This window comes from Pungitius pungitius, unplaced genomic scaffold, assembly GCF_949316345.1.
Source record: "Pungitius pungitius unplaced genomic scaffold, fPunPun2.1 scaffold_31, whole genome shotgun sequence".
In the NCBI taxonomy this organism is placed as follows: Eukaryota; Metazoa; Chordata; class Actinopteri; order Perciformes; family Gasterosteidae; genus Pungitius; species Pungitius pungitius.
The window spans coordinates 76,146-103,996 of NW_026909910.1; the positions used below are offsets into that span (position 1 = coordinate 76,146).

General features: G+C 47.2%; 49 non-coding genes and 3 pseudogenes across 49 annotated transcripts; all 52 read left to right on the forward strand.

Annotated features, from left to right (window-relative positions):
- The first annotated feature begins 278 nt into the window (after window positions 1–278).
- On the forward strand, window positions 279–387 carry LOC134123144 (5S ribosomal RNA; annotated as a pseudogene).
- A 339-nt stretch (window positions 388–726) lies between these two features.
- LOC134123300 (5S ribosomal RNA) lies at window positions 727–845 on the forward strand. Its single transcript, XR_009954786.1, has one exon. It is a non-coding gene; the product is annotated as a 5S ribosomal RNA (ribosomal RNA).
- Window positions 846–1,240: 395 nt separating this feature from the next.
- Window positions 1,241–1,359, forward strand: LOC134123301 (5S ribosomal RNA). Its single transcript, XR_009954787.1, has one exon. It is a non-coding gene; the product is annotated as a 5S ribosomal RNA (ribosomal RNA).
- A 339-nt stretch (window positions 1,360–1,698) lies between these two features.
- LOC134123302 (5S ribosomal RNA) lies at window positions 1,699–1,817 on the forward strand. The gene has a single exon (XR_009954788.1). It is a non-coding gene; the product is annotated as a 5S ribosomal RNA (ribosomal RNA).
- A 395-nt stretch (window positions 1,818–2,212) lies between these two features.
- LOC134123303 (5S ribosomal RNA) lies at window positions 2,213–2,331 on the forward strand. The gene has a single exon (XR_009954789.1). It is a non-coding gene; the product is annotated as a 5S ribosomal RNA (ribosomal RNA).
- A 339-nt stretch (window positions 2,332–2,670) lies between these two features.
- On the forward strand, window positions 2,671–2,789 carry LOC134123304 (5S ribosomal RNA). Its single transcript, XR_009954790.1, has one exon. It is a non-coding gene; the product is annotated as a 5S ribosomal RNA (ribosomal RNA).
- A 395-nt stretch (window positions 2,790–3,184) lies between these two features.
- Window positions 3,185–3,303, forward strand: LOC134123305 (5S ribosomal RNA). The gene has a single exon (XR_009954791.1). It is a non-coding gene; the product is annotated as a 5S ribosomal RNA (ribosomal RNA).
- A 339-nt stretch (window positions 3,304–3,642) lies between these two features.
- Window positions 3,643–3,751, forward strand: LOC134123145 (5S ribosomal RNA; annotated as a pseudogene).
- Window positions 3,752–4,090: 339 nt separating this feature from the next.
- On the forward strand, window positions 4,091–4,209 carry LOC134123306 (5S ribosomal RNA). Its single transcript, XR_009954792.1, has one exon. It is a non-coding gene; the product is annotated as a 5S ribosomal RNA (ribosomal RNA).
- Window positions 4,210–4,604: 395 nt separating this feature from the next.
- Window positions 4,605–4,723, forward strand: LOC134123307 (5S ribosomal RNA). The gene has a single exon (XR_009954793.1). It is a non-coding gene; the product is annotated as a 5S ribosomal RNA (ribosomal RNA).
- A 339-nt stretch (window positions 4,724–5,062) lies between these two features.
- On the forward strand, window positions 5,063–5,181 carry LOC134123308 (5S ribosomal RNA). Its single transcript, XR_009954794.1, has one exon. It is a non-coding gene; the product is annotated as a 5S ribosomal RNA (ribosomal RNA).
- Window positions 5,182–5,576: 395 nt separating this feature from the next.
- Window positions 5,577–5,695, forward strand: LOC134123310 (5S ribosomal RNA). The gene has a single exon (XR_009954796.1). It is a non-coding gene; the product is annotated as a 5S ribosomal RNA (ribosomal RNA).
- Window positions 5,696–6,034: 339 nt separating this feature from the next.
- LOC134123311 (5S ribosomal RNA) lies at window positions 6,035–6,153 on the forward strand. The gene has a single exon (XR_009954797.1). It is a non-coding gene; the product is annotated as a 5S ribosomal RNA (ribosomal RNA).
- Window positions 6,154–6,548: 395 nt separating this feature from the next.
- Window positions 6,549–6,667, forward strand: LOC134123312 (5S ribosomal RNA). Its single transcript, XR_009954798.1, has one exon. It is a non-coding gene; the product is annotated as a 5S ribosomal RNA (ribosomal RNA).
- Window positions 6,668–7,006: 339 nt separating this feature from the next.
- LOC134123146 (5S ribosomal RNA) lies at window positions 7,007–7,115 on the forward strand (annotated as a pseudogene).
- A 339-nt stretch (window positions 7,116–7,454) lies between these two features.
- On the forward strand, window positions 7,455–7,573 carry LOC134123313 (5S ribosomal RNA). Its single transcript, XR_009954799.1, has one exon. It is a non-coding gene; the product is annotated as a 5S ribosomal RNA (ribosomal RNA).
- A 395-nt stretch (window positions 7,574–7,968) lies between these two features.
- Window positions 7,969–8,087, forward strand: LOC134123314 (5S ribosomal RNA). The gene has a single exon (XR_009954800.1). It is a non-coding gene; the product is annotated as a 5S ribosomal RNA (ribosomal RNA).
- Window positions 8,088–8,426: 339 nt separating this feature from the next.
- On the forward strand, window positions 8,427–8,545 carry LOC134123316 (5S ribosomal RNA). The gene has a single exon (XR_009954802.1). It is a non-coding gene; the product is annotated as a 5S ribosomal RNA (ribosomal RNA).
- A 395-nt stretch (window positions 8,546–8,940) lies between these two features.
- LOC134123317 (5S ribosomal RNA) lies at window positions 8,941–9,059 on the forward strand. The gene has a single exon (XR_009954803.1). It is a non-coding gene; the product is annotated as a 5S ribosomal RNA (ribosomal RNA).
- A 339-nt stretch (window positions 9,060–9,398) lies between these two features.
- Window positions 9,399–9,517, forward strand: LOC134123318 (5S ribosomal RNA). Its single transcript, XR_009954804.1, has one exon. It is a non-coding gene; the product is annotated as a 5S ribosomal RNA (ribosomal RNA).
- A 395-nt stretch (window positions 9,518–9,912) lies between these two features.
- On the forward strand, window positions 9,913–10,031 carry LOC134123319 (5S ribosomal RNA). Its single transcript, XR_009954805.1, has one exon. It is a non-coding gene; the product is annotated as a 5S ribosomal RNA (ribosomal RNA).
- A 339-nt stretch (window positions 10,032–10,370) lies between these two features.
- LOC134123320 (5S ribosomal RNA) lies at window positions 10,371–10,489 on the forward strand. Its single transcript, XR_009954806.1, has one exon. It is a non-coding gene; the product is annotated as a 5S ribosomal RNA (ribosomal RNA).
- Window positions 10,490–10,828: 339 nt separating this feature from the next.
- On the forward strand, window positions 10,829–10,947 carry LOC134123322 (5S ribosomal RNA). The gene has a single exon (XR_009954808.1). It is a non-coding gene; the product is annotated as a 5S ribosomal RNA (ribosomal RNA).
- Window positions 10,948–11,342: 395 nt separating this feature from the next.
- Window positions 11,343–11,461, forward strand: LOC134123323 (5S ribosomal RNA). The gene has a single exon (XR_009954809.1). It is a non-coding gene; the product is annotated as a 5S ribosomal RNA (ribosomal RNA).
- A 339-nt stretch (window positions 11,462–11,800) lies between these two features.
- Window positions 11,801–11,919, forward strand: LOC134123324 (5S ribosomal RNA). The gene has a single exon (XR_009954810.1). It is a non-coding gene; the product is annotated as a 5S ribosomal RNA (ribosomal RNA).
- Window positions 11,920–12,258: 339 nt separating this feature from the next.
- Window positions 12,259–12,377, forward strand: LOC134123325 (5S ribosomal RNA). The gene has a single exon (XR_009954811.1). It is a non-coding gene; the product is annotated as a 5S ribosomal RNA (ribosomal RNA).
- A 339-nt stretch (window positions 12,378–12,716) lies between these two features.
- On the forward strand, window positions 12,717–12,835 carry LOC134123056 (5S ribosomal RNA). The gene has a single exon (XR_009954565.1). It is a non-coding gene; the product is annotated as a 5S ribosomal RNA (ribosomal RNA).
- Window positions 12,836–13,230: 395 nt separating this feature from the next.
- On the forward strand, window positions 13,231–13,349 carry LOC134123326 (5S ribosomal RNA). Its single transcript, XR_009954812.1, has one exon. It is a non-coding gene; the product is annotated as a 5S ribosomal RNA (ribosomal RNA).
- Window positions 13,350–13,688: 339 nt separating this feature from the next.
- On the forward strand, window positions 13,689–13,807 carry LOC134123327 (5S ribosomal RNA). Its single transcript, XR_009954813.1, has one exon. It is a non-coding gene; the product is annotated as a 5S ribosomal RNA (ribosomal RNA).
- Window positions 13,808–14,146: 339 nt separating this feature from the next.
- Window positions 14,147–14,265, forward strand: LOC134123328 (5S ribosomal RNA). Its single transcript, XR_009954814.1, has one exon. It is a non-coding gene; the product is annotated as a 5S ribosomal RNA (ribosomal RNA).
- Window positions 14,266–14,660: 395 nt separating this feature from the next.
- LOC134123329 (5S ribosomal RNA) lies at window positions 14,661–14,779 on the forward strand. Its single transcript, XR_009954815.1, has one exon. It is a non-coding gene; the product is annotated as a 5S ribosomal RNA (ribosomal RNA).
- Window positions 14,780–15,118: 339 nt separating this feature from the next.
- On the forward strand, window positions 15,119–15,237 carry LOC134123330 (5S ribosomal RNA). Its single transcript, XR_009954816.1, has one exon. It is a non-coding gene; the product is annotated as a 5S ribosomal RNA (ribosomal RNA).
- Window positions 15,238–15,632: 395 nt separating this feature from the next.
- LOC134123331 (5S ribosomal RNA) lies at window positions 15,633–15,751 on the forward strand. The gene has a single exon (XR_009954817.1). It is a non-coding gene; the product is annotated as a 5S ribosomal RNA (ribosomal RNA).
- Window positions 15,752–16,090: 339 nt separating this feature from the next.
- Window positions 16,091–16,209, forward strand: LOC134123333 (5S ribosomal RNA). Its single transcript, XR_009954819.1, has one exon. It is a non-coding gene; the product is annotated as a 5S ribosomal RNA (ribosomal RNA).
- A 339-nt stretch (window positions 16,210–16,548) lies between these two features.
- LOC134123334 (5S ribosomal RNA) lies at window positions 16,549–16,667 on the forward strand. Its single transcript, XR_009954820.1, has one exon. It is a non-coding gene; the product is annotated as a 5S ribosomal RNA (ribosomal RNA).
- Window positions 16,668–17,062: 395 nt separating this feature from the next.
- On the forward strand, window positions 17,063–17,181 carry LOC134123335 (5S ribosomal RNA). Its single transcript, XR_009954821.1, has one exon. It is a non-coding gene; the product is annotated as a 5S ribosomal RNA (ribosomal RNA).
- Window positions 17,182–17,520: 339 nt separating this feature from the next.
- On the forward strand, window positions 17,521–17,639 carry LOC134123336 (5S ribosomal RNA). Its single transcript, XR_009954822.1, has one exon. It is a non-coding gene; the product is annotated as a 5S ribosomal RNA (ribosomal RNA).
- Window positions 17,640–18,034: 395 nt separating this feature from the next.
- Window positions 18,035–18,153, forward strand: LOC134123337 (5S ribosomal RNA). The gene has a single exon (XR_009954823.1). It is a non-coding gene; the product is annotated as a 5S ribosomal RNA (ribosomal RNA).
- Window positions 18,154–18,492: 339 nt separating this feature from the next.
- LOC134123338 (5S ribosomal RNA) lies at window positions 18,493–18,611 on the forward strand. The gene has a single exon (XR_009954824.1). It is a non-coding gene; the product is annotated as a 5S ribosomal RNA (ribosomal RNA).
- Window positions 18,612–18,950: 339 nt separating this feature from the next.
- On the forward strand, window positions 18,951–19,069 carry LOC134123339 (5S ribosomal RNA). Its single transcript, XR_009954825.1, has one exon. It is a non-coding gene; the product is annotated as a 5S ribosomal RNA (ribosomal RNA).
- Window positions 19,070–19,464: 395 nt separating this feature from the next.
- LOC134123340 (5S ribosomal RNA) lies at window positions 19,465–19,583 on the forward strand. The gene has a single exon (XR_009954826.1). It is a non-coding gene; the product is annotated as a 5S ribosomal RNA (ribosomal RNA).
- A 339-nt stretch (window positions 19,584–19,922) lies between these two features.
- LOC134123341 (5S ribosomal RNA) lies at window positions 19,923–20,041 on the forward strand. Its single transcript, XR_009954827.1, has one exon. It is a non-coding gene; the product is annotated as a 5S ribosomal RNA (ribosomal RNA).
- A 395-nt stretch (window positions 20,042–20,436) lies between these two features.
- Window positions 20,437–20,555, forward strand: LOC134123342 (5S ribosomal RNA). Its single transcript, XR_009954828.1, has one exon. It is a non-coding gene; the product is annotated as a 5S ribosomal RNA (ribosomal RNA).
- Window positions 20,556–20,894: 339 nt separating this feature from the next.
- LOC134123344 (5S ribosomal RNA) lies at window positions 20,895–21,013 on the forward strand. Its single transcript, XR_009954830.1, has one exon. It is a non-coding gene; the product is annotated as a 5S ribosomal RNA (ribosomal RNA).
- Window positions 21,014–21,408: 395 nt separating this feature from the next.
- Window positions 21,409–21,527, forward strand: LOC134123345 (5S ribosomal RNA). The gene has a single exon (XR_009954831.1). It is a non-coding gene; the product is annotated as a 5S ribosomal RNA (ribosomal RNA).
- Window positions 21,528–21,866: 339 nt separating this feature from the next.
- Window positions 21,867–21,985, forward strand: LOC134123346 (5S ribosomal RNA). Its single transcript, XR_009954832.1, has one exon. It is a non-coding gene; the product is annotated as a 5S ribosomal RNA (ribosomal RNA).
- A 339-nt stretch (window positions 21,986–22,324) lies between these two features.
- On the forward strand, window positions 22,325–22,443 carry LOC134123347 (5S ribosomal RNA). Its single transcript, XR_009954833.1, has one exon. It is a non-coding gene; the product is annotated as a 5S ribosomal RNA (ribosomal RNA).
- Window positions 22,444–22,838: 395 nt separating this feature from the next.
- LOC134123348 (5S ribosomal RNA) lies at window positions 22,839–22,957 on the forward strand. Its single transcript, XR_009954834.1, has one exon. It is a non-coding gene; the product is annotated as a 5S ribosomal RNA (ribosomal RNA).
- Window positions 22,958–23,296: 339 nt separating this feature from the next.
- Window positions 23,297–23,415, forward strand: LOC134123349 (5S ribosomal RNA). The gene has a single exon (XR_009954835.1). It is a non-coding gene; the product is annotated as a 5S ribosomal RNA (ribosomal RNA).
- Window positions 23,416–23,810: 395 nt separating this feature from the next.
- On the forward strand, window positions 23,811–23,929 carry LOC134123350 (5S ribosomal RNA). The gene has a single exon (XR_009954836.1). It is a non-coding gene; the product is annotated as a 5S ribosomal RNA (ribosomal RNA).
- Window positions 23,930–24,268: 339 nt separating this feature from the next.
- Window positions 24,269–24,387, forward strand: LOC134123351 (5S ribosomal RNA). The gene has a single exon (XR_009954837.1). It is a non-coding gene; the product is annotated as a 5S ribosomal RNA (ribosomal RNA).
- Window positions 24,388–24,782: 395 nt separating this feature from the next.
- On the forward strand, window positions 24,783–24,901 carry LOC134123106 (5S ribosomal RNA). Its single transcript, XR_009954615.1, has one exon. It is a non-coding gene; the product is annotated as a 5S ribosomal RNA (ribosomal RNA).
- Window positions 24,902–27,851: the final 2,950 nt, after the last annotated feature.

Genomic DNA, 27,851 nt, shown 5'->3' on the forward strand with positions numbered 1-27,851 from the left:
AAAAAATGTCACATTGTAGAAGAGATGCAATAGGAAGAAGATGAAAGGTGGCTTACGTCCATACCATCGTCAGGCCATTTGAGGTGGCGGGGACTGCAATGGCCATTCACCGATTGGCTGGGACCCCTGGGCGGGTCTTCTCTAGTCCATCCAATTTTCGGCATGGGATGTCACAGCCTTCTTTGCATACCCTTATTTAACCCACACAAAGATGCCAACGGCAGGCGTGTCATAATTCATTGACGCATTATAAAGGATTAGGAAAAAGATAAAAAGCAGCTTACGGCCATACCTCTCTGGTTCCGCCTGATCTCGGAAGCTAAGCAGAGCAGGGCCTGGTTAGTACCTGGATGGAAGACCGCCTGGGAATCCCAGGTGCCGTAAGCTTTTTCACTTCTCTCTCTGAAAGCCGCCCAGCGCCGTAGATTGTACACCTACACAATTGTAAAAAAAATGTCACATTGTAGAAGAGATGCAATAGGAAGAAGATGAAAGGTGGCTTACGTCCATACCATCGTCAGGCCATTTGAGGTGGCGGGGACTGCAATGGCCATTCACCGATTGGCTGGGACCCCTGGGCGGGTCTTCTCTAGTCCATCCAATTTTCGGCATGGGATGTCACAGCCTTCTTTGCATACCCTTATTTAACCCACACAATGATGCCAACGGCAGGCGTGTCATAATTCATTGACGCATTATAAAGGATTAGGAAAAAGATAAAAAGCAGCTTACGGCCATACCTCTCTGGTTCCGCCCGATCTCGTCTGATCTCGGAAGCTAAGCAGAGCAGGGCCTGGTTAGTACCTGGATGGAAGACCGCCTGGGAATCCCAGGTGCCGTAAGCTTTTTCACTTCTCTCTCCGAAAGCCGCCGAGCGCCGCAGATTGTACACCTACAAATTACAAAAAGAATATCACATTGTTGAAGAGATGCATGTTTAGTGTTGTTTTAACGTTGGATATGAAAGGAAATTAGACAATAATATCCAAAATGATTCCGTTTCATGATTGCTAAATTAGTGTTGATCAACATTTACGATTGGCATACTATTGTTTGTAATTTAGCCGTTGAAATACAGGTGCTAACCCAACATGTTAGAATTGCCAGTGAAGAAAAGTAAAGTTACCTTCAGGCTTTAGGAACCTCTCTTGCCAATGCTAAGAACTGCTTCAATTTTAGAAAAAGAAACTTCTGATTATCTTTGACACGTTTTAAAGGATTAGGAAAAAGATGAAAAGCAGCTTACGGCCATACCTCTCTGGTTCCGCCCGATCTCGTCTGATCTCGGAAGCTAAGCAGAGCAGGGCCTGGTTAGTACCTGGATGGAAGACCGCCTGGGAATCCCAGGTGCCGTAAGCTTTTTCACTTCTCTCTCTGAAAGCCGCCCAGCGCCGTAGATTGTACACCTACACAATTGTAAAAAAAATGTCACATTGTAGAAGAGATGCAATAGGAAGAAGATGAAAGGTGGCTTACGTCCATACCATCGTCAGGCCATTTGAGGTGGCGGGGACTGCAATGGCCATTCACCGATTGGCTGGGACCCCTGGGCGGGTCTTCTCTAGTCCATCCAATTTTCGGCATGGGATGTCACAGCCTTCTTTGCATACCCTTATTTAACCCACACAAAGATGCCAACGGCAGGCGTGTCATAATTCATTGACGCATTATAAAGGATTAGGAAAAAGATAAAAAGCAGCTTACGGCCATACCTCTCTGGTTCCGCCCGATCTCGTCTGATCTCGGAAGCTAAGCAGAGCAGGGCCTGGTTAGTACCTGGATGGAAGACCGCCTGGGAATCCCAGGTGCCGTAAGCTTTTTCACTTCTCTCTCCGAAAGCCGCCGAGCGCCGCAGATTGTACACCTACAAATTACAAAAAGAATATCACATTGTTGAAGAGATGCATGTTTAGTGTTGTTTTAACGTTGGATATGAAAGGAAATTAGACAATATTATCCAAAATGATTCCGTTTCATGATTGCTAAATTAGTGTTGATCAACATTTACGATTGGCATACTATTGTTTGTAATTTAGCCGTTGAAATACAGGTGCTAACCCAACATGTTAGAATTGCCAGTGAAGAAAAGTAAAGTTACCTTCAGGCTTTAGGAACCTCTCTTGCCAATGCTAAGAACTGCTTCAATTTTAGAAAAAGAAACTTCTGATTATCTTTGACACGTTTTAAAGGATTAGGAAAAAGATGAAAAGCAGCTTACGGCCATACCTCTCTGGTTCCGCCCGATCTCGTCTGATCTCGGAAGCTAAGCAGAGCAGGGCCTGGTTAGTACCTGGATGGAAGACCGCCTGGGAATCCCAGGTGCCGTAAGCTTTTTCACTTCTCTCTCTGAAAGCCGCCCAGCGCCGTAGATTGTACACCTACACAATTGTAAAAAAAATGTCACATTGTAGAAGAGATGCAATAGGAAGAAGATGAAAGGTGGCTTACGTCCATACCATCGTCAGGCCATTTGAGGTGGCGGGGACTGCAATGGCCATTCACCGATTGGCTGGGACCCCTGGGCGGGTCTTCTCTAGTCCATCCAATTTTCGGCATGGGATGTCACAGCCTTCTTTGCATACCCTTATTTAACCCACACAAAGATGCCAACGGCAGGCGTGTCATAATTCATTGACGCATTATAAAGGATTAGGAAAAAGATAAAAAGCAGCTTACGGCCATACCTCTCTGGTTCCGCCCGATCTCGTCTGATCTCGGAAGCTAAGCAGAGCAGGGCCTGGTTAGTACCTGGATGGAAGACCGCCTGGGAATCCCAGGTGCCGTAAGCTTTTTCACTTCTCTCTCCGAAAGCCGCCGAGCGCCGCAGATTGTACACCTACAAATTACAAAAAGAATATCACATTGTTGAAGAGATGCATGTTTAGTGTTGTTTTAACGTTGGATATGAAAGGAAATTAGACAATATTATCCAAAATGATTCCGTTTCATGATTGCTAAATTAGTGTTGATCAACATTTACGATTGGCATACTATTGTTTGTAATTTAGCCGTTGAAATACAGGTGCTAACCCAACATGTTAGAATTGCCAGTGAAGAAAAGTAAAGTTACCTTCAGGCTTTAGGAACCTCTCTTGCCAATGCTAAGAACTGCTTCAATTTTAGAAAAAGAAACTTCTGATTATCTTTGACACGTTTTAAAGGATTAGGAAAAAGATGAAAAGCAGCTTACGGCCATACCTCTCTGGTTCCGCCCGATCTCGTCTGATCTCGGAAGCTAAGCAGAGCAGGGCCTGGTTAGTACCTGGATGGAAGACCGCCTGGGAATCCCAGGTGCCGTAAGCTTTTTCACTTCTCTCTCTGAAAGCCGCCCAGCGCCGTAGATTGTACACCTACACAATTGTAAAAAAAATGTCACATTGTAGAAGAGATGCAATAGGAAGAAGATGAAAGGTGGCTTACGTCCATACCATCGTCAGGCCATTTGAGGTGGCGGGGACTGCAATGGCCATTCACCGATTGGCTGGGACCCCTGGGCGGGTCTTCTCTAGTCCATCCAATTTTCGGCATGGGATGTCACAGCCTTCTTTGCATACCCTTATTTAACCCACACAAAGATGCCAACGGCAGGCGTGTCATAATTCATTGACGCATTATAAAGGATTAGGAAAAAGATAAAAAGCAGCTTACGGCCATACCTCTCTGGTTCCGCCTGATCTCGGAAGCTAAGCAGAGCAGGGCCTGGTTAGTACCTGGATGGAAGACCGCCTGGGAATCCCAGGTGCCGTAAGCTTTTTCACTTCTCTCTCTGAAAGCCGCCCAGCGCCGTAGATTGTACACCTACACAATTGTAAAAAAAATGTCACATTGTAGAAGAGATGCAATAGGAAGAAGATGAAAGGTGGCTTACGTCCATACCATCGTCAGGCCATTTGAGGTGGCGGGGACTGCAATGGCCATTCACCGATTGGCTGGGACCCCTGGGCGGGTCTTCTCTAGTCCATCCAATTTTCGGCATGGGATGTCACAGCCTTCTTTGCATACCCTTATTTAACCCACACAAAGATGCCAACGGCAGGCGTGTCATAATTCATTGACGCATTATAAAGGATTAGGAAAAAGATAAAAAGCAGCTTACGGCCATACCTCTCTGGTTCCGCCCGATCTCGTCTGATCTCGGAAGCTAAGCAGAGCAGGGCCTGGTTAGTACCTGGATGGAAGACCGCCTGGGAATCCCAGGTGCCGTAAGCTTTTTCACTTCTCTCTCCGAAAGCCGCCGAGCGCCGCAGATTGTACACCTACAAATTACAAAAAGAATATCACATTGTTGAAGAGATGCATGTTTAGTGTTGTTTTAACGTTGGATATGAAAGGAAATTAGACAATAATATCCAAAATGATTCCGTTTCATGATTGCTAAATTAGTGTTGATCAACATTTACGATTGGCATACTATTGTTTGTAATTTAGCCGTTGAAATACAGGTGCTAACCCAACATGTTAGAATTGCCAGTGAAGAAAAGTAAAGTTACCTTCAGGCTTTAGGAACCTCTCTTGCCAATGCTAAGAACTGCTTCAATTTTAGAAAAAGAAACTTCTGATTATCTTTGACACGTTTTAAAGGATTAGGAAAAAGATGAAAAGCAGCTTACGGCCATACCTCTCTGGTTCCGCCCGATCTCGTCTGATCTCGGAAGCTAAGCAGAGCAGGGCCTGGTTAGTACCTGGATGGAAGACCGCCTGGGAATCCCAGGTGCCGTAAGCTTTTTCACTTCTCTCTCTGAAAGCCGCCCAGCGCCGTAGATTGTACACCTACACAATTGTAAAAAAAATGTCACATTGTAGAAGAGATGCAATAGGAAGAAGATGAAAGGTGGCTTACGTCCATACCATCGTCAGGCCATTTGAGGTGGCGGGGACTGCAATGGCCATTCACCGATTGGCTGGGACCCCTGGGCGGGTCTTCTCTAGTCCATCCAATTTTCGGCATGGGATGTCACAGCCTTCTTTGCATACCCTTATTTAACCCACACAAAGATGCCAACGGCAGGCGTGTCATAATTCATTGACGCATTATAAAGGATTAGGAAAAAGATAAAAAGCAGCTTACGGCCATACCTCTCTGGTTCCGCCCGATCTCGTCTGATCTCGGAAGCTAAGCAGAGCAGGGCCTGGTTAGTACCTGGATGGAAGACCGCCTGGGAATCCCAGGTGCCGTAAGCTTTTTCACTTCTCTCTCCGAAAGCCGCCGAGCGCCGCAGATTGTACACCTACAAATTACAAAAAGAATATCACATTGTTGAAGAGATGCATGTTTAGTGTTGTTTTAACGTTGGATATGAAAGGAAATTAGACAATATTATCCAAAATGATTCCGTTTCATGATTGCTAAATTAGTGTTGATCAACATTTACGATTGGCATACTATTGTTTGTAATTTAGCCGTTGAAATACAGGTGCTAACCCAACATGTTAGAATTGCCAGTGAAGAAAAGTAAAGTTACCTTCAGGCTTTAGGAACCTCTCTTGCCAATGCTAAGAACTGCTTCAATTTTAGAAAAAGAAACTTCTGATTATCTTTGACACGTTTTAAAGGATTAGGAAAAAGATGAAAAGCAGCTTACGGCCATACCTCTCTGGTTCCGCCCGATCTCGTCTGATCTCGGAAGCTAAGCAGAGCAGGGCCTGGTTAGTACCTGGATGGAAGACCGCCTGGGAATCCCAGGTGCCGTAAGCTTTTTCACTTCTCTCTCTGAAAGCCGCCCAGCGCCGTAGATTGTACACCTACACAATTGTAAAAAAAATGTCACATTGTAGAAGAGATGCAATAGGAAGAAGATGAAAGGTGGCTTACGTCCATACCATCGTCAGGCCATTTGAGGTGGCGGGGACTGCAATGGCCATTCACCGATTGGCTGGGACCCCTGGGCGGGTCTTCTCTAGTCCATCCAATTTTCGGCATGGGATGTCACAGCCTTCTTTGCATACCCTTATTTAACCCACACAAAGATGCCAACGGCAGGCGTGTCATAATTCATTGACGCATTATAAAGGATTAGGAAAAAGATAAAAAGCAGCTTACGGCCATACCTCTCTGGTTCCGCCCGATCTCGTCTGATCTCGGAAGCTAAGCAGAGCAGGGCCTGGTTAGTACCTGGATGGAAGACCGCCTGGGAATCCCAGGTGCCGTAAGCTTTTTCACTTCTCTCTCCGAAAGCCGCCGAGCGCCGCAGATTGTACACCTACAAATTACAAAAAGAATATCACATTGTTGAAGAGATGCATGTTTAGTGTTGTTTTAACGTTGGATATGAAAGGAAATTAGACAATATTATCCAAAATGATTCCGTTTCATGATTGCTAAATTAGTGTTGATCAACATTTACGATTGGCATACTATTGTTTGTAATTTAGCCGTTGAAATACAGGTGCTAACCCAACATGTTAGAATTGCCAGTGAAGAAAAGTAAAGTTACCTTCAGGCTTTAGGAACCTCTCTTGCCAATGCTAAGAACTGCTTCAATTTTAGAAAAAGAAACTTCTGATTATCTTTGACACGTTTTAAAGGATTAGGAAAAAGATGAAAAGCAGCTTACGGCCATACCTCTCTGGTTCCGCCCGATCTCGTCTGATCTCGGAAGCTAAGCAGAGCAGGGCCTGGTTAGTACCTGGATGGAAGACCGCCTGGGAATCCCAGGTGCCGTAAGCTTTTTCACTTCTCTCTCTGAAAGCCGCCCAGCGCCGTAGATTGTACACCTACACAATTGTAAAAAAAATGTCACATTGTAGAAGAGATGCAATAGGAAGAAGATGAAAGGTGGCTTACGTCCATACCATCGTCAGGCCATTTGAGGTGGCGGGGACTGCAATGGCCATTCACCGATTGGCTGGGACCCCTGGGCGGGTCTTCTCTAGTCCATCCAATTTTCGGCATGGGATGTCACAGCCTTCTTTGCATACCCTTATTTAACCCACACAAAGATGCCAACGGCAGGCGTGTCATAATTCATTGACGCATTATAAAGGATTAGGAAAAAGATAAAAAGCAGCTTACGGCCATACCTCTCTGGTTCCGCCTGATCTCGGAAGCTAAGCAGAGCAGGGCCTGGTTAGTACCTGGATGGAAGACCGCCTGGGAATCCCAGGTGCCGTAAGCTTTTTCACTTCTCTCTCTGAAAGCCGCCCAGCGCCGTAGATTGTACACCTACACAATTGTAAAAAAAATGTCACATTGTAGAAGAGATGCAATAGGAAGAAGATGAAAGGTGGCTTACGTCCATACCATCGTCAGGCCATTTGAGGTGGCGGGGACTGCAATGGCCATTCACCGATTGGCTGGGACCCCTGGGCGGGTCTTCTCTAGTCCATCCAATTTTCGGCATGGGATGTCACAGCCTTCTTTGCATACCCTTATTTAACCCACACAAAGATGCCAACGGCAGGCGTGTCATAATTCATTGACGCATTATAAAGGATTAGGAAAAAGATAAAAAGCAGCTTACGGCCATACCTCTCTGGTTCCGCCCGATCTCGTCTGATCTCGGAAGCTAAGCAGAGCAGGGCCTGGTTAGTACCTGGATGGAAGACCGCCTGGGAATCCCAGGTGCCGTAAGCTTTTTCACTTCTCTCTCCGAAAGCCGCCGAGCGCCGCAGATTGTACACCTACAAATTACAAAAAGAATATCACATTGTTGAAGAGATGCATGTTTAGTGTTGTTTTAACGTTGGATATGAAAGGAAATTAGACAATATTATCCAAAATGATTCCGTTTCATGATTGCTAAATTAGTGTTGATCAACATTTACGATTGGCATACTATTGTTTGTAATTTAGCCGTTGAAATACAGGTGCTAACCCAACATGTTAGAATTGCCAGTGAAGAAAAGTAAAGTTACCTTCAGGCTTTAGGAACCTCTCTTGCCAATGCTAAGAACTGCTTCAATTTTAGAAAAAGAAACTTCTGATTATCTTTGACACGTTTTAAAGGATTAGGAAAAAGATGAAAAGCAGCTTACGGCCATACCTCTCTGGTTCCGCCCGATCTCGTCTGATCTCGGAAGCTAAGCAGAGCAGGGCCTGGTTAGTACCTGGATGGAAGACCGCCTGGGAATCCCAGGTGCCGTAAGCTTTTTCACTTCTCTCTCTGAAAGCCGCCCAGCGCCGTAGATTGTACACCTACACAATTGTAAAAAAAATGTCACATTGTAGAAGAGATGCAATAGGAAGAAGATGAAAGGTGGCTTACGTCCATACCATCGTCAGGCCATTTGAGGTGGCGGGGACTGCAATGGCCATTCACCGATTGGCTGGGACCCCTGGGCGGGTCTTCTCTAGTCCATCCAATTTTCGGCATGGGATGTCACAGCCTTCTTTGCATACCCTTATTTAACCCACACAAAGATGCCAACGGCAGGCGTGTCATAATTCATTGACGCATTATAAAGGATTAGGAAAAAGATAAAAAGCAGCTTACGGCCATACCTCTCTGGTTCCGCCCGATCTCGTCTGATCTCGGAAGCTAAGCAGAGCAGGGCCTGGTTAGTACCTGGATGGAAGACCGCCTGGGAATCCCAGGTGCCGTAAGCTTTTTCACTTCTCTCTCCGAAAGCCGCCGAGCGCCGCAGATTGTACACCTACAAATTACAAAAAGAATATCACATTGTTGAAGAGATGCATGTTTAGTGTTGTTTTAACGTTGGATATGAAAGGAAATTAGACAATATTATCCAAAATGATTCCGTTTCATGATTGCTAAATTAGTGTTGATCAACATTTACGATTGGCATACTATTGTTTGTAATTTAGCCGTTGAAATACAGGTGCTAACCCAACATGTTAGAATTGCCAGTGAAGAAAAGTAAAGTTACCTTCAGGCTTTAGGAACCTCTCTTGCCAATGCTAAGAACTGCTTCAATTTTAGAAAAAGAAACTTCTGATTATCTTTGACACGTTTTAAAGGATTAGGAAAAAGATGAAAAGCAGCTTACGGCCATACCTCTCTGGTTCCGCCCGATCTCGTCTGATCTCGGAAGCTAAGCAGAGCAGGGCCTGGTTAGTACCTGGATGGAAGACCGCCTGGGAATCCCAGGTGCCGTAAGCTTTTTCACTTCTCTCTCTGAAAGCCGCCCAGCGCCGTAGATTGTACACCTACACAATTGTAAAAAAAATGTCACATTGTAGAAGAGATGCAATAGGAAGAAGATGAAAGGTGGCTTACGTCCATACCATCGTCAGGCCATTTGAGGTGGCGGGGACTGCAATGGCCATTCACCGATTGGCTGGGACCCCTGGGCGGGTCTTCTCTAGTCCATCCAATTTTCGGCATGGGATGTCACAGCCTTCTTTGCATACCCTTATTTAACCCACACAAAGATGCCAACGGCAGGCGTGTCATAATTCATTGACGCATTATAAAGGATTAGGAAAAAGATAAAAAGCAGCTTACGGCCATACCTCTCTGGTTCCGCCCGATCTCGTCTGATCTCGGAAGCTAAGCAGAGCAGGGCCTGGTTAGTACCTGGATGGAAGACCGCCTGGGAATCCCAGGTGCCGTAAGCTTTTTCACTTCTCTCTCCGAAAGCCGCCGAGCGCCGCAGATTGTACACCTACAAATTACAAAAAGAATATCACATTGTTGAAGAGATGCATGTTTAATGTTGTTTTAACGTTGGATATGAAAGGAAATTAGACAATAATATCCAAAATGATTCCGTTTCATGATTGCTAAATTAGTGTTGATCAACATTTACGATTGGCATACTATTGTTTGTAATTTAGCCGTTGAAATACAGGTGCTAACCCAACATGTTAGAATTGCCAGTGAAGAAAAGTAAAGTTACCTTCAGGCTTTAGGAACCTCTCTTGCCAATGCTAAGAACTGCTTCAATTTTAGAAAAAGAAACTTCTGATTATCTTTGACACGTTTTAAAGGATTAGGAAAAAGATGAAAAGCAGCTTACGGCCATACCTCTCTGGTTCCGCCCGATCTCGTCTGATCTCGGAAGCTAAGCAGAGCAGGGCCTGGTTAGTACCTGGATGGAAGACCGCCTGGGAATCCCAGGTGCCGTAAGCTTTTTCACTTCTCTCTCTGAAAGCCGCCCAGCGCCGTAGATTGTACACCTACACAATTGTAAAAAAAATGTCACATTGTAGAAGAGATGCAATAGGAAGAAGATGAAAGGTGGCTTACGTCCATACCATCGTCAGGCCATTTGAGGTGGCGGGGACTGCAATGGCCATTCACCGATTGGCTGGGACCCCTGGGCGGGTCTTCTCTAGTCCATCCAATTTTCGGCATGGGATGTCACAGCCTTCTTTGCATACCCTTATTTAACCCACACAAAGATGCCAACGGCAGGCGTGTCATAATTCATTGACGCATTATAAAGGATTAGGAAAAAGATAAAAAGCAGCTTACGGCCATACCTCTCTGGTTCCGCCCGATCTCGTCTGATCTCGGAAGCTAAGCAGAGCAGGGCCTGGTTAGTACCTGGATGGAAGACCGCCTGGGAATCCCAGGTGCCGTAAGCTTTTTCACTTCTCTCTCTGAAAGCCGCCCAGCGCCGTAGATTGTACACCTACACAATTGTAAAAAAAATGTCACATTGTAGAAGAGATGCAATAGGAAGAAGATGAAAGGTGGCTTACGTCCATACCATCGTCAGGCCATTTGAGGTGGCGGGGACTGCAATGGCCATTCACCGATTGGCTGGGACCCCTGGGCGGGTCTTCTCTAGTCCATCCAATTTTCGGCATGGGATGTCACAGCCTTCTTTGCATACCCTTATTTAACCCACACAAAGATGCCAACGGCAGGCGTGTCATAATTCATTGACGCATTATAAAGGATTAGGAAAAAGATAAAAAGCAGCTTACGGCCATACCTCTCTGGTTCCGCCCGATCTCGTCTGATCTCGGAAGCTAAGCAGAGCAGGGCCTGGTTAGTACCTGGATGGAAGACCGCCTGGGAATCCCAGGTGCCGTAAGCTTTTTCACTTCTCTCTCCGAAAGCCGCCGAGCGCCGCAGATTGTACACCTACAAATTACAAAAAGAATATCACATTGTTGAAGAGATGCATGTTTAGTGTTGTTTTAACGTTGGATATGAAAGGAAATTAGACAATAATATCCAAAATGATTCCGTTTCATGATTGCTAAATTAGTGTTGATCAACATTTACGATTGGCATACTATTGTTTGTAATTTAGCCGTTGAAATACAGGTGCTAACCCAACATGTTAGAATTGCCAGTGAAGAAAAGTAAAGTTACCTTCAGGCTTTAGGAACCTCTCTTGCCAATGCTAAGAACTGCTTCAATTTTAGAAAAAGAAACTTCTGATTATCTTTGACACGTTTTAAAGGATTAGGAAAAAGATGAAAAGCAGCTTACGGCCATACCTCTCTGGTTCCGCCCGATCTCGTCTGATCTCGGAAGCTAAGCAGAGCAGGGCCTGGTTAGTACCTGGATGGAAGACCGCCTGGGAATCCCAGGTGCCGTAAGCTTTTTCACTTCTCTCTCTGAAAGCCGCCCAGCGCCGTAGATTGTACACCTACACAATTGTAAAAAAAATGTCACATTGTAGAAGAGATGCAATAGGAAGAAGATGAAAGGTGGCTTACGTCCATACCATCGTCAGGCCATTTGAGGTGGCGGGGACTGCAATGGCCATTCACCGATTGGCTGGGACCCCTGGGCGGGTCTTCTCTAGTCCATCCAATTTTCGGCATGGGATGTCACAGCCTTCTTTGCATACCCTTATTTAACCCACACAAAGATGCCAACGGCAGGCGTGTCATAATTCATTGACGCATTATAAAGGATTAGGAAAAAGATAAAAAGCAGCTTACGGCCATACCTCTCTGGTTCCGCCCGATCTCGTCTGATCTCGGAAGCTAAGCAGAGCAGGGCCTGGTTAGTACCTGGATGGAAGACCGCCTGGGAATCCCAGGTGCCGTAAGCTTTTTCACTTCTCTCTCTGAAAGCCGCCCAGCGCCGTAGATTGTACACCTACACAATTGTAAAAAAAATGTCACATTGTAGAAGAGATGCAATAGGAAGAAGATGAAAGGTGGCTTACGTCCATACCATCGTCAGGCCATTTGAGGTGGCGGGGACTGCAATGGCCATTCACCGATTGGCTGGGACCCCTGGGCGGGTCTTCTCTAGTCCATCCAATTTTCGGCATGGGATGTCACAGCCTTCTTTGCATACCCTTATTTAACCCACACAAAGATGCCAACGGCAGGCGTGTCATAATTCATTGACGCATTATAAAGGATTAGGAAAAAGATAAAAAGCAGCTTACGGCCATACCTCTCTGGTTCCGCCCGATCTCGTCTGATCTCGGAAGCTAAGCAGAGCAGGGCCTGGTTAGTACCTGGATGGAAGACCGCCTGGGAATCCCAGGTGCCGTAAGCTTTTTCACTTCTCTCTCTGAAAGCCGCCCAGCGCCGTAGATTGTACACCTACACAATTGTAAAAAAAATGTCACATTGTAGAAGAGATGCAATAGGAAGAAGATGAAAGGTGGCTTACGTCCATACCATCGTCAGGCCATTTGAGGTGGCGGGGACTGCAATGGCCATTCACCGATTGGCTGGGACCCCTGGGCGGGTCTTCTCTAGTCCATCCAATTTTCGGCATGGGATGTCACAGCCTTCTTTGCATACCCTTATTTAACCCACACAAAGATGCCAACGGCAGGCGTGTCATAATTCATTGACGCATTATAAAGGATTAGGAAAAAGATAAAAAGCAGCTTACGGCCATACCTCTCTGGTTCCGCCCGATCTCGTCTGATCTCGGAAGCTAAGCAGAGCAGGGCCTGGTTAGTACCTGGATGGAAGACCGCCTGGGAATCCCAGGTGCCGAAAGCTCTTTCACTTCTCTCTCCGAAAGCCGCCGAGCGCCGCAGATTGTACACCTACAAATTACAAAAAGAATATCACATTGTTGAAGAGATGCATGTTTAGTGTTGTTTTAACGTTGGATATGAAAGGAAATTAGACAATATTATCCAAAATGATTCCGTTTCATGATTGCTAAATTAGTGTTGATCAACATTTACGATTGGCATACTATTGTTTGTAATTTAGCCGTTGAAATACAGGTGCTAACCCAACATGTTAGAATTGCCAGTGAAGAAAAGTAAAGTTACCTTCAGGCTTTAGGAACCTCTCTTGCCAATGCTAAGAACTGCTTCAATTTTAGAAAAAGAAACTTCTGATTATCTTTGACACGTTTTAAAGGATTAGGAAAAAGATGAAAAGCAGCTTACGGCCATACCTCTCTGGTTCCGCCCGATCTCGTCTGATCTCGGAAGCTAAGCAGAGCAGGGCCTGGTTAGTACCTGGATGGAAGACCGCCTGGGAATCCCAGGTGCCGTAAGCTTTTTCACTTCTCTCTCTGAAAGCCGCCCAGCGCCGTAGATTGTACACCTACACAATTGTAAAAAAAATGTCACATTGTAGAAGAGATGCAATAGGAAGAAGATGAAAGGTGGCTTACGTCCATACCATCGTCAGGCCATTTGAGGTGGCGGGGACTGCAATGGCCATTCACCGATTGGCTGGGACCCCTGGGCGGGTCTTCTCTAGTCCATCCAATTTTCGGCATGGGATGTCACAGCCTTCTTTGCATACCCTTATTTAACCCACACAAAGATGCCAACGGCAGGCGTGTCATAATTCATTGACGCATTATAAAGGATTAGGAAAAAGATAAAAAGCAGCTTACGGCCATACCTCTCTGGTTCCGCCCGATCTCGTCTGATCTCGGAAGCTAAGCAGAGCAGGGCCTGGTTAGTACCTGGATGGAAGACCGCCTGGGAATCCCAGGTGCCGTAAGCTTTTTCACTTCTCTCTCTGAAAGCCGCCCAGCGCCGTAGATTGTACACCTACACAATTGTAAAAAAAATGTCACATTGTAGAAGAGATGCAATAGGAAGAAGATGAAAGGTGGCTTACGTCCATACCATCGTCAGGCCATTTGAGGTGGCGGGGACTGCAATGGCCATTCACCGATTGGCTGGGACCCCTGGGCGGGTCTTCTCTAGTCCATCCAATTTTCGGCATGGGATGTCACAGCCTTCTTTGCATACCCTTATTTAACCCACACAAAGATGCCAACGGCAGGCGTGTCATAATTCATTGACGCATTATAAAGGATTAGGAAAAAGATAAAAAGCAGCTTACGGCCATACCTCTCTGGTTCCGCCCGATCTCGTCTGATCTCGGAAGCTAAGCAGAGCAGGGCCTGGTTAGTACCTGGATGGAAGACCGCCTGGGAATCCCAGGTGCCGTAAGCTTTTTCACTTCTCTCTCCGAAAGCCGCCGAGCGCCGCAGATTGTACACCTACAAATTACAAAAAGAATATCACATTGTTGAAGAGATGCATGTTTAGTGTTGTTTTAACGTTGGATATGAAAGGAAATTAGACAATATTATCCAAAATGATTCCGTTTCATGATTGCTAAATTAGTGTTGATCAACATTTACGATTGGCATACTATTGTTTGTAATTTAGCCGTTGAAATACAGGTGCTAACCCAACATGTTAGAATTGCCAGTGAAGAAAAGTAAAGTTACCTTCAGGCTTTAGGAACCTCTCTTGCCAATGCTAAGAACTGCTTCAATTTTAGAAAAAGAAACTTCTGATTATCTTTGACACGTTTTAAAGGATTAGGAAAAAGATGAAAAGCAGCTTACGGCCATACCTCTCTGGTTCCGCCCGATCTCGTCTGATCTCGGAAGCTAAGCAGAGCAGGGCCTGGTTAGTACCTGGATGGAAGACCGCCTGGGAATCCCAGGTGCCGTAAGCTTTTTCACTTCTCTCTCTGAAAGCCGCCCAGCGCCGTAGATTGTACACCTACACAATTGTAAAAAAAATGTCACATTGTAGAAGAGATGCAATAGGAAGAAGATGAAAGGTGGCTTACGTCCATACCATCGTCAGGCCATTTGAGGTGGCGGGGACTGCAATGGCCATTCACCGATTGGCTGGGACCCCTGGGCGGGTCTTCTCTAGTCCATCCAATTTTCGGCATGGGATGTCACAGCCTTCTTTGCATACCCTTATTTAACCCACACAAAGATGCCAACGGCAGGCGTGTCATAATTCATTGACGCATTATAAAGGATTAGGAAAAAGATAAAAAGCAGCTTACGGCCATACCTCTCTGGTTCCGCCCGATCTCGTCTGATCTCGGAAGCTAAGCAGAGCAGGGCCTGGTTAGTACCTGGATGGAAGACCGCCTGGGAATCCCAGGTGCCGTAAGCTTTTTCACTTCTCTCTCCGAAAGCCGCCGAGCGCCGCAGATTGTACACCTACAAATTACAAAAAGAATATCACATTGTTGAAGAGATGCATGTTTAGTGTTGTTTTAACGTTGGATATGAAAGGAAATTAGACAATATTATCCAAAATGATTCCGTTTCATGATTGCTAAATTAGTGTTGATCAACATTTACGATTGGCATACTATTGTTTGTAATTTAGCCGTTGAAATACAGGTGCTAACCCAACATGTTAGAATTGCCAGTGAAGAAAAGTAAAGTTACCTTCAGGCTTTAGGAACCTCTCTTGCCAATGCTAAGAACTGCTTCAATTTTAGAAAAAGAAACTTCTGATTATCTTTGACACGTTTTAAAGGATTAGGAAAAAGATGAAAAGCAGCTTACGGCCATACCTCTCTGGTTCCGCCCGATCTCGTCTGATCTCGGAAGCTAAGCAGAGCAGGGCCTGGTTAGTACCTGGATGGAAGACCGCCTGGGAATCCCAGGTGCCGTAAGCTTTTTCACTTCTCTCTCTGAAAGCCGCCCAGCGCCGTAGATTGTACACCTACACAATTGTAAAAAAAATGTCACATTGTAGAAGAGATGCAATAGGAAGAAGATGAAAGGTGGCTTACGTCCATACCATCGTCAGGCCATTTGAGGTGGCGGGGACTGCAATGGCCATTCACCGATTGGCTGGGACCCCTGGGCGGGTCTTCTCTAGTCCATCCAATTTTCGGCATGGGATGTCACAGCCTTCTTTGCATACCCTTATTTAACCCACACAAAGATGCCAACGGCAGGCGTGTCATAATTCATTGACGCATTATAAAGGATTAGGAAAAAGATAAAAAGCAGCTTACGGCCATACCTCTCTGGTTCCGCCCGATCTCGTCTGATCTCGGAAGCTAAGCAGAGCAGGGCCTGGTTAGTACCTGGATGGAAGACCGCCTGGGAATCCCAGGTGCCGTAAGCTTTTTCACTTCTCTCTCTGAAAGCCGCCCAGCGCCGTAGATTGTACACCTACACAATTGTAAAAAAAATGTCACATTGTAGAAGAGATGCAATAGGAAGAAGATGAAAGGTGGCTTACGTCCATACCATCGTCAGGCCATTTGAGGTGGCGGGGACTGCAATGGCCATTCACCGATTGGCTGGGACCCCTGGGCGGGTCTTCTCTAGTCCATCCAATTTTCGGCATGGGATGTCACAGCCTTCTTTGCATACCCTTATTTAACCCACACAAAGATGCCAACGGCAGGCGTGTCATAATTCATTGACGCATTATAAAGGATTAGGAAAAAGATAAAAAGCAGCTTACGGCCATACCTCTCTGGTTCCGCCCGATCTCGTCTGATCTCGGAAGCTAAGCAGAGCAGGGCCTGGTTAGTACCTGGATGGAAGACCGCCTGGGAATCCCAGGTGCCGTAAGCTCTTTCACTTCTCTCTCCGAAAGCCGCCGAGCGCCGCAGATTGTACACCTACAAATTACAAAAAGAATATCACATTGTTGAAGAGATGCATGTTTAGTGTTGTTTTAACGTTGGATATGAAAGGAAATTAGACAATATTATCCAAAATGATTCCGTTTCATGATTGCTAAATTAGTGTTGATCAACATTTACGATTGGCATACTATTGTTTGTAATTTAGCCGTTGAAATACAGGTGCTAACCCAACATGTTAGAATTGCCAGTGAAGAAAAGTAAAGTTACCTTCAGGCTTTAGGAACCTCTCTTGCCAATGCTAAGAACTGCTTCAATTTTAGAAAAAGAAACTTCTGATTATCTTTGACACGTTTTAAAGGATTAGGAAAAAGATGAAAAGCAGCTTACGGCCATACCTCTCTGGTTCCGCCCGATCTCGTCTGATCTCGGAAGCTAAGCAGAGCAGGGCCTGGTTAGTACCTGGATGGAAGACCGCCTGGGAATCCCAGGTGCCGTAAGCTTTTTCACTTCTCTCTCTGAAAGCCGCCCAGCGCCGTAGATTGTACACCTACACAATTGTAAAAAAAATGTCACATTGTAGAAGAGATGCAATAGGAAGAAGATGAAAGGTGGCTTACGTCCATACCATCGTCAGGCCATTTGAGGTGGCGGGGACTGCAATGGCCATTCACCGATTGGCTGGGACCCCTGGGCGGGTCTTCTCTAGTCCATCCAATTTTCGGCATGGGATGTCACAGCCTTCTTTGCATACCCTTATTTAACCCACACAAAGATGCCAACGGCAGGCGTGTCATAATTCATTGACGCATTATAAAGGATTAGGAAAAAGATAAAAAGCAGCTTACGGCCATACCTCTCTGGTTCCGCCCGATCTCGTCTGATCTCGGAAGCTAAGCAGAGCAGGGCCTGGTTAGTACCTGGATGGAAGACCGCCTGGGAATCCCAGGTGCCGTAAGCTTTTTCACTTCTCTCTCCGAAAGCCGCCGAGCGCCGCAGATTGTACACCTACAAATTACAAAAAGAATATCACATTGTTGAAGAGATGCATGTTTAGTGTTGTTTTAACGTTGGATATGAAAGGAAATTAGACAATATTATCCAAAATGATTCCGTTTCATGATTGCTAAATTAGTGTTGATCAACATTTACGATTGGCATACTATTGTTTGTAATTTAGCCGTTGAAATACAGGTGCTAACCCAACATGTTAGAATTGCCAGTGAAGAAAAGTAAAGTTACCTTCAGGCTTTAGGAACCTCTCTTGCCAATGCTAAGAACTGCTTCAATTTTAGAAAAAGAAACTTCTGATTATCTTTGACACGTTTTAAAGGATTAGGAAAAAGATGAAAAGCAGCTTACGGCCATACCTCTCTGGTTCCGCCCGATCTCGTCTGATCTCGGAAGCTAAGCAGAGCAGGGCCTGGTTAGTACCTGGATGGAAGACCGCCTGGGAATCCCAGGTGCCGTAAGCTTTTTCACTTCTCTCTCTGAAAGCCGCCCAGCGCCGTAGATTGTACACCTACACAATTGTAAAAAAAATGTCACATTGTAGAAGAGATGCAATAGGAAGAAGATGAAAGGTGGCTTACGTCCATACCATCGTCAGGCCATTTGAGGTGGCGGGGACTGCAATGGCCATTCACCGATTGGCTGGGACCCCTGGGCGGGTCTTCTCTAGTCCATCCAATTTTCGGCATGGGATGTCACAGCCTTCTTTGCATACCCTTATTTAACCCACACAAAGATGCCAACGGCAGGCGTGTCATAATTCATTGACGCATTATAAAGGATTAGGAAAAAGATAAAAAGCAGCTTACGGCCATACCTCTCTGGTTCCGCCCGATCTCGTCTGATCTCGGAAGCTAAGCAGAGCAGGGCCTGGTTAGTACCTGGATGGAAGACCGCCTGGGAATCCCAGGTGCCGTAAGCTTTTTCACTTCTCTCTCTGAAAGCCGCCCAGCGCCGTAGATTGTACACCTACACAATTGTAAAAAAAATGTCACATTGTAGAAGAGATGCAATAGGAAGAAGATGAAAGGTGGCTTACGTCCATACCATCGTCAGGCCATTTGAGGTGGCGGGGACTGCAATGGCCATTCACCGATTGGCTGGGACCCCTGGGCGGGTCTTCTCTAGTCCATCCAATTTTCGGCATGGGATGTCACAGCCTTCTTTGCATACCCTTATTTAACCCACACAAAGATGCCAACGGCAGGCGTGTCATAATTCATTGACGCATTATAAAGGATTAGGAAAAAGATAAAAAGCAGCTTACGGCCATACCTCTCTGGTTCCGCCCGATCTCGTCTGATCTCGGAAGCTAAGCAGAGCAGGGCCTGGTTAGTACCTGGATGGAAGACCGCCTGGGAATCCCAGGTGCCGTAAGCTCTTTCACTTCTCTCTCCGAAAGCCGCCGAGCGCCGCAGATTGTACACCTACAAATTACAAAAAGAATATCACATTGTTGAAGAGATGCATGTTTAGTGTTGTTTTAACGTTGGATATGAAAGGAAATTAGACAATATTATCCAAAATGATTCCGTTTCATGATTGCTAAATTAGTGTTGATCAACATTTACGATTGGCATACTATTGTTTGTAATTTAGCCGTTGAAATACAGGTGCTAACCCAACATGTTAGAATTGCCAGTGAAGAAAAGTAAAGTTACCTTCAGGCTTTAGGAACCTCTCTTGCCAATGCTAAGAACTGCTTCAATTTTAGAAAAAGAAACTTCTGATTATCTTTGACACGTTTTAAAGGATTAGGAAAAAGATGAAAAGCAGCTTACGGCCATACCTCTCTGGTTCCGCCCGATCTCGTCTGATCTCGGAAGCTAAGCAGAGCAGGGCCTGGTTAGTACCTGGATGGAAGACCGCCTGGGAATCCCAGGTGCCGTAAGCTTTTTCACTTCTCTCTCTGAAAGCCGCCCAGCGCCGTAGATTGTACACCTACACAATTGTAAAAAAAATGTCACATTGTAGAAGAGATGCAATAGGAAGAAGATGAAAGGTGGCTTACGTCCATACCATCGTCAGGCCATTTGAGGTGGCGGGGACTGCAATGGCCATTCACCGATTGGCTGGGACCCCTGGGCGGGTCTTCTCTAGTCCATCCAATTTTCGGCATGGGATGTCACAGCCTTCTTTGCATACCCTTATTTAACCCACACAAAGATGCCAACGGCAGGCGTGTCATAATTCATTGACGCATTATAAAGGATTAGGAAAAAGATAAAAAGCAGCTTACGGCCATACCTCTCTGGTTCCGCCCGATCTCGTCTGATCTCGGAAGCTAAGCAGAGCAGGGCCTGGTTAGTACCTGGATGGAAGACCGCCTGGGAATCCCAGGTGCCGTAAGCTTTTTCACTTCTCTCTCCGAAAGCCGCCGAGCGCCGCAGATTGTACACCTACAAATTACAAAAAGAATATCACATTGTTGAAGAGATGCATGTTTAGTGTTGTTTTAACGTTGGATATGAAAGGAAATTAGACAATATTATCCAAAATGATTCCGTTTCATGATTGCTAAATTAGTGTTGATCAACATTTACGATTGGCATACTATTGTTTGTAATTTAGCCGTTGAAATACAGGTGCTAACCCAACATGTTAGAATTGCCAGTGAAGAAAAGTAAAGTTACCTTCAGGCTTTAGGAACCTCTCTTGCCAATGCTAAGAACTGCTTCAATTTTAGAAAAAGAAACTTCTGATTATCTTTGACACGTTTTAAAGGATTAGGAAAAAGATGAAAAGCAGCTTACGGCCATACCTCTCTGGTTCCGCCCGATCTCGTCTGATCTCGGAAGCTAAGCAGAGCAGGGCCTGGTTAGTACCTGGATGGAAGACCGCCTGGGAATCCCAGGTGCCGTAAGCTTTTTCACTTCTCTCTCTGAAAGCCGCCCAGCGCCGTAGATTGTACACCTACACAATTGTAAAAAAAATGTCACATTGTAGAAGAGATGCAATAGGAAGAAGATGAAAGGTGGCTTACGTCCATACCATCGTCAGGCCATTTGAGGTGGCGGGGACTGCAATGGCCATTCACCGATTGGCTGGGACCCCTGGGCGGGTCTTCTCTAGTCCATCCAATTTTCGGCATGGGATGTCACAGCCTTCTTTGCATACCCTTATTTAACCCACACAAAGATGCCAACGGCAGGCGTGTCATAATTCATTGACGCATTATAAAGGATTAGGAAAAAGATAAAAAGCAGCTTACGGCCATACCTCTCTGGTTCCGCCCGATCTCGTCTGATCTCGGAAGCTAAGCAGAGCAGGGCCTGGTTAGTACCTGGATGGAAGACCGCCTGGGAATCCCAGGTGCCGTAAGCTTTTTCACTTCTCTCTCCGAAAGCCGCCGAGCGCCGCAGATTGTACACCTACAAATTACAAAAAGAATATCACATTGTTGAAGAGATGCATGTTTAGTGTTGTTTTAACGTTGGATATGAAAGGAAATTAGACAATATTATCCAAAATGATTCCGTTTCATGATTGCTAAATTAGTGTTGATCAACATTTACGATTGGCATACTATTGTTTGTAATTTAGCCGTTGAAATACAGGTGCTAACCCAACATGTTAGAATTGCCAGTGAAGAAAAGTAAAGTTACCTTCAGGCTTTAGGAACCTCTCTTGCCAATGCTAAGAACTGCTTCAATTTTAGAAAAAGAAACTTCTGATTATCTTTGACACGTTTTAAAGGATTAGGAAAAAGATGAAAAGCAGCTTACGGCCATACCTCTCTGGTTCCGCCCGATCTCGTCTGATCTCGGAAGCTAAGCAGAGCAGGGCCTGGTTAGTACCTGGATGGAAGACCGCCTGGGAATCCCAGGTGCCGTAAGCTTTTTCACTTCTCTCTCTGAAAGCCGCCCAGCGCCGTAGATTGTACACCTACACAATTGTAAAAAAAATGTCACATTGTAGAAGAGATGCAATAGGAAGAAGATGAAAGGTGGCTTACGTCCATACCATCGTCAGGCCATTTGAGGTGGCGGGGACTGCAATGGCCATTCACCGATTGGCTGGGACCCCTGGGCGGGTCTTCTCTAGTCCATCCAATTTTCGGCATGGGATGTCACAGCCTTCTTTGCATACCCTTATTTAACCCACACAAAGATGCCAACGGCAGGCGTGTCATAATTCATTGACGCATTATAAAGGATTAGGAAAAAGATAAAAAGCAGCTTACGGCCATACCTCTCTGGTTCCGCCCGATCTCGTCTGATCTCGGAAGCTAAGCAGAGCAGGGCCTGGTTAGTACCTGGATGGAAGACCGCCTGGGAATCCCAGGTGCCGTAAGCTTTTTCACTTCTCTCTCTGAAAGCCGCCCAGCGCCGTAGATTGTACACCTACACAATTGTAAAAAAAATGTCACATTGTAGAAGAGATGCAATAGGAAGAAGATGAAAGGTGGCTTACGTCCATACCATCGTCAGGCCATTTGAGGTGGCGGGGACTGCAATGGCCATTCACCGATTGGCTGGGACCCCTGGGCGGGTCTTCTCTAGTCCATCCAATTTTCGGCATGGGATGTCACAGCCTTCTTTGCATACCCTTATTTAACCCACACAAAGATGCCAACGGCAGGCGTGTCATAATTCATTGACGCATTATAAAGGATTAGGAAAAAGATAAAAAGCAGCTTACGGCCATACCTCTCTGGTTCCGCCCGATCTCGTCTGATCTCGGAAGCTAAGCAGAGCAGGGCCTGGTTAGTACCTGGATGGAAGACCGCCTGGGAATCCCAGGTGCCGTAAGCTCTTTCACTTCTCTCTCCGAAAGCCGCCGAGCGCCGCAGATTGTACACCTACAAATTACAAAAAGAATATCACATTGTTGAAGAGATGCATGTTTAGTGTTGTTTTAACGTTGGATATGAAAGGAAATTAGACAATATTATCCAAAATGATTCCGTTTCATGATTGCTAAATTAGTGTTGATCAACATTTACGATTGGCATACTATTGTTTGTAATTTAGCCGTTGAAATACAGGTGCTAACCCAACATGTTAGAATTGCCAGTGAAGAAAAGTAAAGTTACCTTCAGGCTTTAGGAACCTCTCTTGCCAATGCTAAGAACTGCTTCAATTTTAGAAAAAGAAACTTCTGATTATCTTTGACACGTTTTAAAGGATTAGGAAAAAGATGAAAAGCAGCTTACGGCCATACCTCTCTGGTTCCGCCCGATCTCGTCTGATCTCGGAAGCTAAGCAGAGCAGGGCCTGGTTAGTACCTGGATGGAAGACCGCCTGGGAATCCCAGGTGCCGTAAGCTTTTTCACTTCTCTCTCTGAAAGCCGCCCAGCGCCGTAGATTGTACACCTACACAATTGTAAAAAAAATGTCACATTGTAGAAGAGATGCAATAGGAAGAAGATGAAAGGTGGCTTACGTCCATACCATCGTCAGGCCATTTGAGGTGGCGGGGACTGCAATGGCCATTCACCGATTGGCTGGGACCCCTGGGCGGGTCTTCTCTAGTCCATCCAATTTTCGGCATGGGATGTCACAGCCTTCTTTGCATACCCTTATTTAACCCACACAAAGATGCCAACGGCAGGCGTGTCATAATTCATTGACGCATTATAAAGGATTAGGAAAAAGATAAAAAGCAGCTTACGGCCATACCTCTCTGGTTCCGCCCGATCTCGTCTGATCTCGGAAGCTAAGCAGAGCAGGGCCTGGTTAGTACCTGGATGGAAGACCGCCTGGGAATCCCAGGTGCCGTAAGCTTTTTCACTTCTCTCTCCGAAAGCCGCCGAGCGCCGCAGATTGTACACCTACAAATTACAAAAAGAATATCACATTGTTGAAGAGATGCATGTTTAGTGTTGTTTTAACGTTGGATATGAAAGGAAATTAGACAATATTATCCAAAATGATTCCGTTTCATGATTGCTAAATTAGTGTTGATCAACATTTACGATTGGCATACTATTGTTTGTAATTTAGCCGTTGAAATACAGGTGCTAACCCAACATGTTAGAATTGCCAGTGAAGAAAAGTAAAGTTACCTTCAGGCTTTAGGAACCTCTCTTGCCAATGCTAAGAACTGCTTCAATTTTAGAAAAAGAAACTTCTGATTATCTTTGACACGTTTTAAAGGATTAGGAAAAAGATGAAAAGCAGCTTACGGCCATACCTCTCTGGTTCCGCCCGATCTCGTCTGATCTCGGAAGCTAAGCAGAGCAGGGCCTGGTTAGTACCTGGATGGAAGACCGCCTGGGAATCCCAGGTGCCGTAAGCTTTTTCACTTCTCTCTCTGAAAGCCGCCCAGCGCCGTAGATTGTACACCTACACAATTGTAAAAAAAATGTCACATTGTAGAAGAGATGCAATAGGAAGAAGATGAAAGGTGGCTTACGTCCATACCATCGTCAGGCCATTTGAGGTGGTGGGGACTGCAATGGCCATTCACCGATTGGCTGGGACCCCTGGGCGGGTCTTCTCTAGTCCATCCAATTTTCGGCATGGGATGTCACAGCCTTCTTTGCATACCCTTATTTAACCCACACAAAGATGCCAACGGCAGGCGTGTCATAATTCATTGACGCATTATAAAGGATTAGGAAAAAGATAAAAAGCAGCTTACGGCCATACCTCTCTGGTTCCGCCCGATCTCGTCTGATCTCGGAAGCTAAGCAGAGCAGGGCCTGGTTAGTACCTGGATGGAAGACCGCCTGGGAATCCCAGGTGCCGTAAGCTCTTTCACTTCTCTCTCCGAAAGCCGCCGAGCGCCGCAGATTGTACACCTACAAATTACAAAAAGAATATCACATTGTTGAAGAGATGCATGTTTAGTGTTGTTTTAACGTTGGATATGAAAGGAAATTAGACAATATTATCCAAAATGATTCCGTTTCATGATTGCTAAATTAGTGTTGATCAACATTTACGATTGGCATACTATTGTTTGTAATTTAGCCGTTGAAATACAGGTGCTAACCCAACATGTTAGAATTGCCAGTGAAGAAAAGTAAAGTTACCTTCAGGCTTTAGGAACCTCTCTTGCCAATGCTAAGAACTGCTTCAATTTTAGAAAAAGAAACTTCTGATTATCTTTGACACGTTTTAAAGGATTAGGAAAAAGATGAAAAGCAGCTTACGGCCATACCTCTCTGGTTCCGCCCGATCTCGTCTGATCTCGGAAGCTAAGCAGAGCAGCGCCTGGTTAGTACCTGGATGGAAGACCGCCTGGGAATCCCAGGTGCCGTAAGCTTTTTCACTTCTCTCTCTGAAAGCCGCCCAGCGCCGTAGATTGTACACCTACACAATTGTAAAAAAAATGTCACATTGTAGAAGAGATGCAATAGGAAGAAGATGAAAGGTGGCTTACGTCCATACCATCGTCAGGCCATTTGAGGTGGCGGGGACTGCAATGGCCATTCACCGATTGGCTGGGACCCCTGGGCGGGTCTTCTCTAGTCCATCCAATTTTCGGCATGGGATGTCACAGCCTTCTTTGCATACCCTTATTTAACCCACACAAAGATGCCAACGGCAGGCGTGTCATAATTCATTGACGCATTATAAAGGATTAGGAAAAAGATAAAAAGCAGCTTACGGCCTGTGGTGGCGGGCGTGGTTTCGGCTCGGCTGCAGAGGGAGAGAGAGGGGGAGTGGCTCGGGGAACAGTGCCAGGTGGAAACACTTGGCAACCAGCTGGGGGGAATTAACGGGTCTCCTCTCGCCCCTATAAACAGTGAGGCGAGCGAGGAGGGAGAGAGGAGACGGACCGACCGACCGAGCGAACGAATTAATTGATGAATTGTGCGAATAAAAAGCATTTTGTGAAACCCACCACCCTGCGGTCCTGTGCCGTGTCTTCAACCCCACGCACCCACACCGTACAGTGGCGCCCAACTAGGTATGGAACCCGGCGATCAGCAGGCGGAGGGGATGGCGCAGCCGGCGATCGCGCTCGGGCGGATGCTGGGAGAGATCGCCGCGATGCAGCGGGAGCAGGCCGAGGTCAACCGGCACTTTCTGGGGGCGCTCCAAGCCCAGTCGGATCGGCAGACCCGGGTGTTGGAGCAGCTGGTGGCCCGGCCAGCCGCGGCAGCACCGGTACCGGGTCCCCCGGCGTACGCGGGGGTGGTGCTGCATAAAATGACGCCGGCGGACGAGGTACAGTCGTACCTGGAAATGTTCGAGGCGATGGCGGAGGCATGCGGGTGGCCGGCGGACGAACGGGCAATCCGCCTGCTGCCACTACTGACCGGAGAGGCGCAGACAGCTGCCCTGGGTCTGCCGCCCGGGGCAAGACAGGACTACGCCGGGGTAAAGAGGGCCATCATGGACCGGCTGGGGCTCTCCCCCGAGGACCACAGGCGGCGTTTCCGGGAGGCGAGGCTGGGTCCGGAGGACCGTCCGTTCGCCTTTGCTCAGCGGCTACGGGACGCGGCCAACAGGTGGCTGCAGCCGGAGGGCGCGGGTGGCGCACCGGCGGTGGTGGAGAAGGTGGTGACGGAGCAGTTTCTGCGGGGGCTCCCGCCGCGGACCTCGTCGTGGGTCCAGTACCACCGTCCGGCGACGTTGGAGGCCGCGGTCACCCTGGCAGAGGATCACCTGGCGGTCCACCCCGGCGGACGGGGCGACGCCGGGCGCCCGCCCGCGCCGCCGCAGCCGGTCCCCACGCCGCGAAGGAGGACCCAGCAGCCGGCGGCAGGGTGGCCCTTGCCGACGCCGCGGTCACCAGCTCGTACCAGGGGGGCCGACCACGCAGCACCGACCGGGGCCGGCACTCTTCCTGACCCACTCGGAGGTTCTCAAACGCCAGGGCAGGAGTGCTGGAAGTGTGGGCAGCCCGGCCATCTGCGGAGGGAGTGCCCGCTGATGGAGGTGGGGCAGGTGATCCGGGTTGCCGGCGCTCCATCACCCTCCCCCGGCCCGGGAGCGACGTACCGCGTTCCGGTAAGAATCCAGGGGGGTACACGCCAGGCGATGGTGGATTCGGGCTGTTCGCAGTCCATGATACACCAGAGCCTGGTTCGGCCAGGGGCATTGGTAGAAGCGTCGCGGGTGAAAATAAGGTGTGTGCACGGGGACATTCACGAGTATCCCATAGTGTCCGTCGAACTTCGGTTCAGGGGAAAAAAATATAGAATAAAGGTCGCGGTTAGCTCCCACCTGACGCACCCCGTAATTTTGGGAACGGATTGGGAGGGATTTAACACGCTAATGGGGCAGGCTGCGGGGGTGCGTTCACGACCGACAGGGACATGCGGTATGTGTGCGGTGCTCAGCGGTGACGCGAGGTCGTCCGACGCCGCCGGGGAAGAGGGGGAACCGGCGGAGCCTCCCGAGGAGACCCCGGCGGTTCCCGAGTTCCGCTCCATGGAAGATTTTCCACTCGAGCAGTCTCGTGACGATACTCTACGCTCAGCCTACGACCAAGTGATAAGAATTGATGGTCATTTGGTGCGCCCTGACGCAGCACAGTCGTACCCGCACTTCTCATTGATTAGGGACAGACTGTATAGAGTGAGTCGTGACACTCGAACAGGGCAGGAAAACACCCAGTTGTTAGTACCGAAAAGCCGCCGGGAAATGGTTTTCCAGGCGGCTCACTATAATCCGATGGCGGGTCACATGGGATACGGGAAAACACTAGACCGGATAATGGCCCGATTTTATTGGCCAGGCATCCGGGCGGACGCGCGCCGCTGGTGTGCGTCCTGCCCGGAGTGTCAATTGGTTAATTCACCAGCCATACCACGTGCCCCGCTGCGGCCGCTACCGTTGGTGGAGGTTCCGTTCGAGCGCATCGGCATGGACCTCATCGGGCCATTTCACCGGAGCGCACGCGGATACCGCTTTGTGTTAGTCCTCATGGATTACGCAACCCGGTATCCGGAGGCAGTGCCATTGCGCAATATCTCTGCAAAGAGCGTCGCGCAGGCTCTGTTTCAGGTCATCTCCCGGGTTGGAATCCCGAAAGAGATTCTAACAGACCAGGGCACCTCGTTCATGTCGCGCACACTGGGAGAACTTTACGGGTTACTGGGCATTAAGTCCGTCCGCACGAGTGTGTACCACCCCCAGACCGACGGGTTGGTAGAGCGGATGAATAGGACGCTGAAGTCCATGATTCGTAAATTTATTAGCGACGATGAACGTAATTGGGACAAATGGCTTGACCCTCTGTTGTTTGCAGTCCGGGAGGTCCC